The sequence below is a fragment of the Mustela putorius genome, unplaced genomic scaffold (genome assembly GCF_011764305.1).
Source record: "Mustela putorius furo isolate JIRA1106 unplaced genomic scaffold, ASM1176430v1.1 tig00000585_pilon_pilon_pilon, whole genome shotgun sequence".
In the NCBI taxonomy this organism is placed as follows: domain Eukaryota; kingdom Metazoa; phylum Chordata; class Mammalia; order Carnivora; family Mustelidae; genus Mustela; species Mustela putorius.
This window is the reverse complement of record NW_025421424.1, coordinates 6,840,478-6,849,475: the sequence shown is the minus strand read 5'-3', so window position 1 is coordinate 6,849,475 and position 8,998 is coordinate 6,840,478.

The window sequence follows — 8,998 nt, the reverse complement described above, 5'->3', positions numbered from 1 at the left end:
CCTCTATCCTCTCTAGACTCAGGGCCTGGTAGTCCTCCCTGACCACAGTGGGTGGTGGAGAGGGGTTTACAGATCTAACATCTCCTTAAGGCATACCTACCAATAGGTTCATGGCTGAGGCAGTAATCCTTAGAGTCCTGAGTTACAGACCACCTTGGTCCCTCCTGAATTTGCAGTCAAATCCTCTGGTAAGTTTCCTAGCCACATTCTCAGCTACTACTCTTGTTTCCTCGGAGGCCAGTGGGAACTTCTGGGTGAAGTCCATGCTGTAATCACTATTTCTCTTTTTATGTGGCTGCATCAGCAGTGACTGTTGTGGGGGCAGCCAGCAGTCTTCCTCTTTCATTAATGAAATACAGATTAGCAAACTCTTTGTTTAAAAAGAAATCTAGCCAAGTTGGGAGGATGATTAAATAGGTGATGGTTATTAAGGAGGGTACTTGTGATGAGCACCAGGTGTTCCATGTAAGTGAGGAATCACAAAATTCTACACCTGAATCTGATGTTACACTGTATGTTAACTAACTGGAATTTAAATAAAAACTTGGAAAAAAAAAAGAAAAGAAAACGTGCAGTTAGAAGGCTAGGGTCTAGAATTCCTTTGTTAGCATTAAAAGAGACAGCAGACCTGAAGTGTTCAAAGTTTAGAAATTTGAAAAAATTTTAGAAATTTAGAAAAAATAACAGTGGGGTATGTAATGGAATGGTCTACATCTGCATAGGATTTCAAATAGGAAACAGGACAAAACTTTCTTTTATTTTGGACTTTAACCCAGGACTGTATGTGTCTGTGTCTTTCCACAGTCCCTCGAGTTTTCCCACAATGCACCCCCTCAGAAAGGGCAAGCTCTCTTTTTCCTCTCAGGACTGGACACTCCCAAAGTATTCTCTTCCTTCTTTTCTGGAACAGTAAAGTGAAAGGAAAGAAAGGCCAGTTGATTGAAGAAGGAGATATTTCTAAATGTGATGTGTATTATAAAGTTATGGAGTTATTTGTCAGCAGAAACATTGGGTTAAGGGAGCTACGAACTCCTGTTTTTTTTTTTTTTCTTTAAAGATTTTATTTATTTGACAGACACAGATCATAAGCAGACAGAGAGGCAGGCAGAGAGAGAGAGAGGGAAGCAGACTCCCTGCTGAGCAGCGAACCCAATGCGGGACTCAATCCCAGGACCCGTAGACCATGACCTGAGCCGAAGGCAGCGGCTTAACCCACTGAGCCACCCGCTCCTGTTTAGGAGCTCCCTGAACTCCTGTTTAGTATCTAGTATCAACTTGAGTTAAGTGGCAGAGCTGGCTCCAAAGTCTACTGAATACTTAATAAAAATTGAGTAAGATTGTAAATGGTTTGGGACGCCTGGGTGGCTCAGTTGATTGGACGACTGCCTTCGGCTCAGGTCATGATCCTGGAGTCCCGGGATCCAGTCCCGCATCGGACTCCCAGCTCCATGGGGAGTCTGCTTCTCTCTCTGACCTTCTCCTCGCTCATGCTCTCTCTCACTGTCTCTCTCTCAAGTAAATAAATAAAATCTTTAAAAAAAAAAAAAAAGATTGTAAATGGTTCATTTTGTAACATGGGCCCACCTAAATGGGTGGGCACCATATTCTAATTCGAAACATTCATCATCTTTACCCTCATCCTGGCTGATTCAGTGTGTCCCTAAATTATGAAAACATATAACCAACAGTGACAGATCCCTTTCCATCATATGGAGACCCATGTTACAACAGATTCTTGGAATATGAATATTTAGCATTCACAACCTTTGTGTATTCTCAAGTGATTGTGACAGTTCATGAAGTATGGTAATTTTTCTGCTCCAAGCTAGTGTGTAGGATCTTTGCTTAGCTAGTCTGTTGGCTTAAGCAACAACTTAACATCTGCACTGGCAGCATTTTATTGTTGCCTATGTGGTTTTGTATTAATTTTGTGGGGAAAAGTATATGCTACAGTCATCTTTTCAAATTTGAAATATTGTAAAGGTCTCAGGATTTATCACTCAGGAAGGTTAAAAGTCTACAAAGTCGCTTTCATGCCTTCATAAGGAAGATAGTCTTGGTTGAGACAAGCTGTGAAGTTGGGAATGAGAAAGTCAAGTCACCTTCAAGACTACTTTGAAAGAGTCTGGCATCCGAGTTGATGAAGTCTAGCTATCTTGGTTTGGATCAACTCAGAAAAAAAATGAGAATGCTTAGCCTGTACCAGATACAATGGGAAATTTTATCAAAGTTTCAACTTTCATGCTATGAATGTAGCCAAAATAGGTAAATGTAAATTTTTCTATATGCTTTGACAAAGGCAGCACAGGTTCCTTGAGAAAGTACCTTCTTTAAAACTCTGTAGCTGTTCAGCCCTACCCAAAATATATAATAGACTATTTTTGTTTGCCCCCTGAGTTTTGATAGTAGAAATGGCTCTTATCAAAAGATCCATATTCTAGATTCCTGATTAATGTAGTCAATTCCCCTGTTTTTTAAAGAGTTATCTCCAGAGGTATCCTAACAACTTACTTGTGGCCCTCAGACTTATTATGACTCTGGTAATCATGTCAAATTCCTTTTGTATGTTCAGATTGCCAATCACTTAGAGTCCAATTTGCCAAACAGATTATAGCAACAAAACTCTTGAAGAAAATTTCCGCTACCGTATCTCCTATAGATAACATTGCTGACCCACCTACCTCACCCCTGCAGAATTTGCAAACAATATTTTAATATGTCTTTTATTAAAACCCACAATTCTGTGCAATGAGTGCTCTCCTGCAATTTCCTACACCATTGAACCATAACCCTATAGGACATCTACCTTACTTACACAAAGCAGAGGTGCTAAGTATGCACAACCAACAGTGGCCCACAGGAGGGGCAATCTAGTGGAATTCCCTGTATAATTCTCTTCTTGCTATGTCTGTTCCTATCAAAATCTGGAAGATGACTTTTTGGGTCCATTCAAAACCACAGAAGTAACCAACTCCATTGAATTCGACCCTTCCTTATGCTATTCTGTGATATTTTCCCTTACTAACATTCTGTGCTGTGCTTCAGGAGGCCTTCTCTGTTATGGGAAGCCAAAGTTTACAGTAGAAGAAAATACTGGTTTTCTGGAATCATAAACATCTCTAACCCCTGGTTTGCTGGAAAGGATTAGATCCAGAAGAGCTGTCACTGGAACCAAATTCCCACTTCAACAAGAGTAACAGTAATATGATGTTTAATAAGCGCTTACTATGTGTCAGTCACAGTTCTAAGGACTTTATATTAATTAACTTATTTAATCCTCATGATTATCCTATGTATCAGATTCTTTTATTTCCTCCAAGTGATGACTTATGCATTAGAGAACTTTAGTATTCTCTGTCAAGTTCAAACTTCTCTTTTCTGATAGACTGCATATCCTGTCAGCTTTTTATTAAACAAGACCATAATTTTTTTTAAAAAATGATTTTATTTATTTATCTGACACACAGTAAGAGATCACAAGTAGGCAGAGAGGCAGGCAGAGAGAGAGGGGGAAGCAGGCTCCCTGCTGAGCAGAGGGGCCCAATGCGGGACTCAATCCCAGGGCCCTGAGATCAGGACTTGAGCTGAAGGCAGAGGCTTAACTAACTGAGCACCCAGGCGCTGCAAGGCCGTAATTTCTTATTCAAAACCTTGGGCACCACGTGTTCTGAGATTCAGAAAATTTAAGATTTCAGAAAGACACCAAGCTCTGTGTATTGGACATTATATAACACCTCCAGCAGGATCTGGGGAAGTACTTGTAATTAAACACAGATTTCTGCAGCAAATAAATGCATATTCATTTAATATGGATATTAAAATTATATATAACCTCACTCAATTTAGGCTGCCAGAAAAACTCGAGTCCTGTTTTTTTGTTTTGTTATTTTTGAATACTAGCTTTAGTGAGTTATTCAAGTACAATGAATTTTACCTCCTAAAAGCATATGATTCAGTGGTTTTTAGTATATTTTGAAAGTTGTGTATTGATCTCCACTATCTAACTCTAGTTCATTCATTACCCAAAAAGAAATTCCATAACCATTAGCAGATACTCCCCATTTTTCTCTCACCCTAGTTCTTAGCAACCTCTAATCAACTTTCTGTCCCTGATGATGTGTCTATTCTGAATATTTCATATAAATGGAATCATAGAATATGTTCCTTTTCTGTCTGGCTTCTTTCACGTAGCATAATGTTTTCGAAGTTCCATCCAAGTTGTAGCCTGTATCAGTACCTCCTTCCTTTTTATGACCGAATAACATTCCATTGTATGGATGTACCACATTTTATTGATCTCTTCATCAGCTGATGGATATTTGGGTTGTTTCCTCTTCTTGGCTATTATGAAAAATGCTGCTATGAACACTTATGTATATGTTTTGTGTGAACACATGCTTTTGATTTTTATGGGTAACTACCCTGGAGTGGAATTGCTTGGTTGTGAGGTAACTCTACGTTTAATTTTTTGAAGTACTGCCAAACTGTTTTCCAAAGCAGCTGCATCATTTTACATTGTCAACAGCAATGGATGAGAGTTCCAGTTCCCTTTCATCCTTGACAAAACTTATTACGTTTTGTTTTTGTTTTTGTTTTTTAGTTGGAGCCATCCTAGTGGATATGAAATGGTATCTCAGTGTGTTTTTCACTTGCTTTTTCCTAACGACTAATGCTGTTGAGCATCTTCTCATGCTTAATGGGCAATGGTATATCATCTTTGGAGAAGTGTCTGTACAAATATATTGATTGTTTTTAAATTGGATTATTTATCTTTTTGCTAAGTTGTAAAAATTCTTTATGTATTCTGGAATCAAGTCCCTTATCAAATATATGATTTGGAAATATTTTCCTCTATTTTATGTTTGTCTTTTTACTTTCTTTATGGTATTTTGAAGCACAAATGTTTTTAATTTTGATTAAGTCCAAATTAGCTATGTTTAATTTTATTTCTTATGTTGTAGGTGTAATATCTAAGAAACTATTGCATAGGGGCGCCTGGGTGGCTCAGTCGGTTAAGTGGTTGCCTTCAACTCCAGTCATGATCCCAGGGTTCTGATCAAGTCCCACACTGGCCTCCCTGCTCAGCAGGGAGTCTGCTTCTACCTCTCTCCCCCACGCCCCTTGTGCTTGCTCTCTCTGTGTGTCAAACAAACAGACAAATAAATAAATAAATAAAATCTTTTAAAAAAGAAACTATTGCACAATCCAAAGTTGTGAAAATTTTACTTTTTTGGTAAGGCTTTTGTTTTTTAAGTTCTTACATATTTTATATTTTATTTTAAGTTCTTACATATAAGTCTTTTATCCATTTTGAGTTAATATTTGTATATTATGGGAGGTAGCCAGGTTTGCTGCCAAATGAGTTATGAAAACAAGCTTTCATATTTCAGAGATTTATGGATTTGGGAAGAATATTTAAGGTATGGAGGCTCTTATGATCTTGCCCCCTGACCGAGGTGATCATACTAGACAAAGACAAATCACCTGAGCTGGAAAGAATGTCATTTTTAGGACAATAGCCAGTCTCTGTATTGTGTGATGAAGCTTGGAATTGTTCTGTAAGCATTTTAGTGATCCCTTTCAATCTTGGAGATATTGAGTAATGAGTAATTCTACTTACTGTGTTAGGGAGGGTCCTGACCCAGTGAAACAAAACAAATGAATATGTTTAATTTTGAGATAATAAATGTTTGGTTTAGTAGTATGAATTATGTGCATCTTCTACATTGTGTAAATTTTTTATAGAACTGGCTGCTTGCAATTGTTTTTTTTATAATTCCAGAATTGGGCTGCTTTATGACAGAATATAATCATTATTTATTTGGAGAACTGTGTCTGTCATATAAATGTTTGTTTATAAGAAATTGGGAAAGCAGACCATAATAGGAACATGAGGATTTGAAACTTTTCATTTTAACTTGGAGAAAAGTGTGTGAAAAAGCACTGGGCTGGATCTGACATGGGGGCATCTGAGTGGGACAGTCAGTGAGCTACATGTGACCCTAGTTAAGGTTGGATAAGTCAGACTTTGGAAATTCTACTGTCAACTATTATGGATTAGCTTCCTGCAGCCAGGGTCCATACCATATTTTGGATGGTGGGAAACAGGAGATCATTTCTGAATATCATGCTTGTTCCCACCTTCAGTCATCCTCAGGGAGGAAATGTGGACCCTAAGTACAGAAGGCCAGACTTTTTCTCTGGCTGGTTTGGGGAAGAAAGGAAAACCCCACGGTCTGGGAAGGAAAAGATAAAAACTGTTGAAAGGACTCCTAACTTTGGGAGGAGAGCTATCATTCTACAACACTTTGGCTAACTGGAGATCACTGGCAGGGAACCTCTGTGGTAAAGTATTTCCAGGAGATACTAGGTCAATGATGACTAAAATTTTGTTTAAATAATCACCTTTTCCTGTGTTGTAATTTCTTTTATCTTTCAGTCAGCAGTCACACTGATGAACATTAAAAACATAGGCTAGCTGTGCTTTGGAATTTTAGGGAAGTGTGTATGTCTACACTTGGTGCAAAGTGTTAAGTGGATAGCCTGGAAAGAATGGAGAAAAGATTTTGAGATAGTAGGAAGAGATCTTGTGAGAAACAGAGTAGTAGGCTGGAGGAAGAGATGGCAAGAAATGTTAACGATACATTTGTAGGAACACATTAAGTGTTTCCTAAGACATCTTAGAAATACTTGGGGAGTGGACAAAATGCTCTGAAGTAACGTAGAATGGAGGCTTAGGCTATGTTAGCTAGACATAAAAGAGAAAGGTGATCCCCTCAGTTCTGTGAAATTTGGAGGATAGATGAATGTTGTATTTATAACCCAAAGAACCTTGACTAAGGCATACCAGGATATGTTAGAACCTTTTAGAGGTCAGGGGTCTGGGGCAAGCCTTGGATTTCAAAGCCTTGGCAGGGTAGGTCTGAACGTGGGAAGTGAAAAGCTTCCCCAGGTGCTACACCTTTAAACCTGTCTGGCAAATGTGAAAATGTTAGCTGTAGACAGGCTAGTACTGTTTGTGGCTATGTATTAAACTTCATTTCCTCTCCAATTCTTTCACCATCTGACTCTAATTCCTGGCTTCAGTTCTTGTTTACAGTTCTGCTCCTGCTCATTAGACTGGCATCAGTATTTGGTATTCCCTGTTGGACTTTTGGCCTTTCCTCAAGGATGTGGCTGACAGCCACTTCAGTATTTTGAGTCTCAGAATCCAGCTTTGTTTTGGGGTGATGAAAATACTCTAAAATTAGATTGTGGTGTTGGGTGGCCAACTCTGTGAACATACTAAAAACCACTGACATGTACACTTCAAATGTGTGTATTTCATGGTATATGAGTAATAAATAGGGTATGTGAATAAGGCTGTTAAAAAATCAAGGTCTGGATTACTGGCCAGTGCACAATAAAAGTAATAGGAGCTTGCCCATAGTACTGACTATGGGTAACTAAATGGTCTGTACATAATTCTCACCACAACTATATGAGGTAGGTATTATCACCGTCCTTACTTTTACAGAGAAAGAACATGTAATTTTCTCTCAAACTTACAGCTTATCTGTGCCAGAGCCAAGATAAGAATTGGAAGTCTGGCTTCAGTATCAGTAGTCTTCACCACTACGCTATAGCGTGGTATTTGTTCAGGGTGGGGAGTTAAGTATGTCTGTTTTTCTCATTTGAAAAAGGAGGTAAATTTAGTTCCTGAGAATGGTAGTGTGGGTGGTCATTGAATGGTTGGGATCAAATACTGAAGTGAACCAGGTGTATCGTTTATCGATTTCTACGTAATAAACTACCCCCAAACTCAATGGCTTAAAATGGTAACTATTTCTTTTGTCCTTGAGTCTGCAGGGTGGTGCTTGTGGTCTGGGTCAGGCTGGGTTGATTCTGGTTTGTGACTGTTTGGCTGGCAGGGAGCTAAATAGGAAAATATTTAAGTGGATTTTTCTGAGGCATTTTACTTTATTTTATGTTTTAAAGATTTTATTTATTTTATTTTAGTGAGAGAGAGAGTGCATGTGGGACAAGAGGGTGGGGAGGAGTAGGGTGGGGGAGGGGAGGGAGAGGGAAAGAATTTCAAGCAGACTCCCCTCTGAGTGCTGAGCCCCATGCAGAGCTCAATCTCACGATCATGACTTAAGTCAAAACCAAGTGTCTGATGTTTAACTGACAGAATCACCCAGGTGCCCTTATTTTCTTAGGCATTTTACATTGATTTAAGGAGTAATATAAAATATTATCCATTGAAGCATAGGGGAAGTTCAATTTTCCAAATCTTATTTAACAGTTATTCTTAATCATCTAAGAAAAAGAGAATGCAGTGTGTATTGGGGTTGCCAGTAAATGATTGAGCCTGTAAACACTTAAAATACTTATGTTAGTTTCCTTCTGAGACTTCAGTCTAATCTCTCATTTAAAGATTATCCTGAAGGTATTTTATTATCCTATGTTTCAGTTATTGAAGAAACATTCCTGCCATGTATCTTGGATAATTGAGTCTCCTCTGAAGCTCTGTCATCTCATAGAACAAGAATTCATTTTAGATTCAACTCCCTGTGGTTCTCTCCATAGTCTTAAATGCCTTTATTGTATTTGACTTTATTGCTCTAGCTAAAAATTAGAGGGCTGTGTCCTTGGCCATTTGGGGTTTGCGAGATACCCATGGACTTCTATTTCTAGCTACTCCCTTTTGCCCATTTCCATGATTTTCTCCCTGACGGATGGTTGTATGTCCCTGCAGATGAGAACTAAACAGTAGTCTTACATTTATGCCTTAACACTCCCCAGGTGGACCACTCATCTTGGTCTGTCTATTCTTTTGTTGTCTTGTATGAGACAGGCCATGTTCAAGAATAAGCCAAGAAGTTCTAACAGGTTGCTCCTAGGAAGTGAGGTTTATGGTTTTTATTTCAGGCCTTTTTCTTCTCTGTGGTCATAAGGCTATACGTATTGTGGTCAGTGTTTTTTTCTTTTTTTAAAGATTATTTATCTACTTATTTAT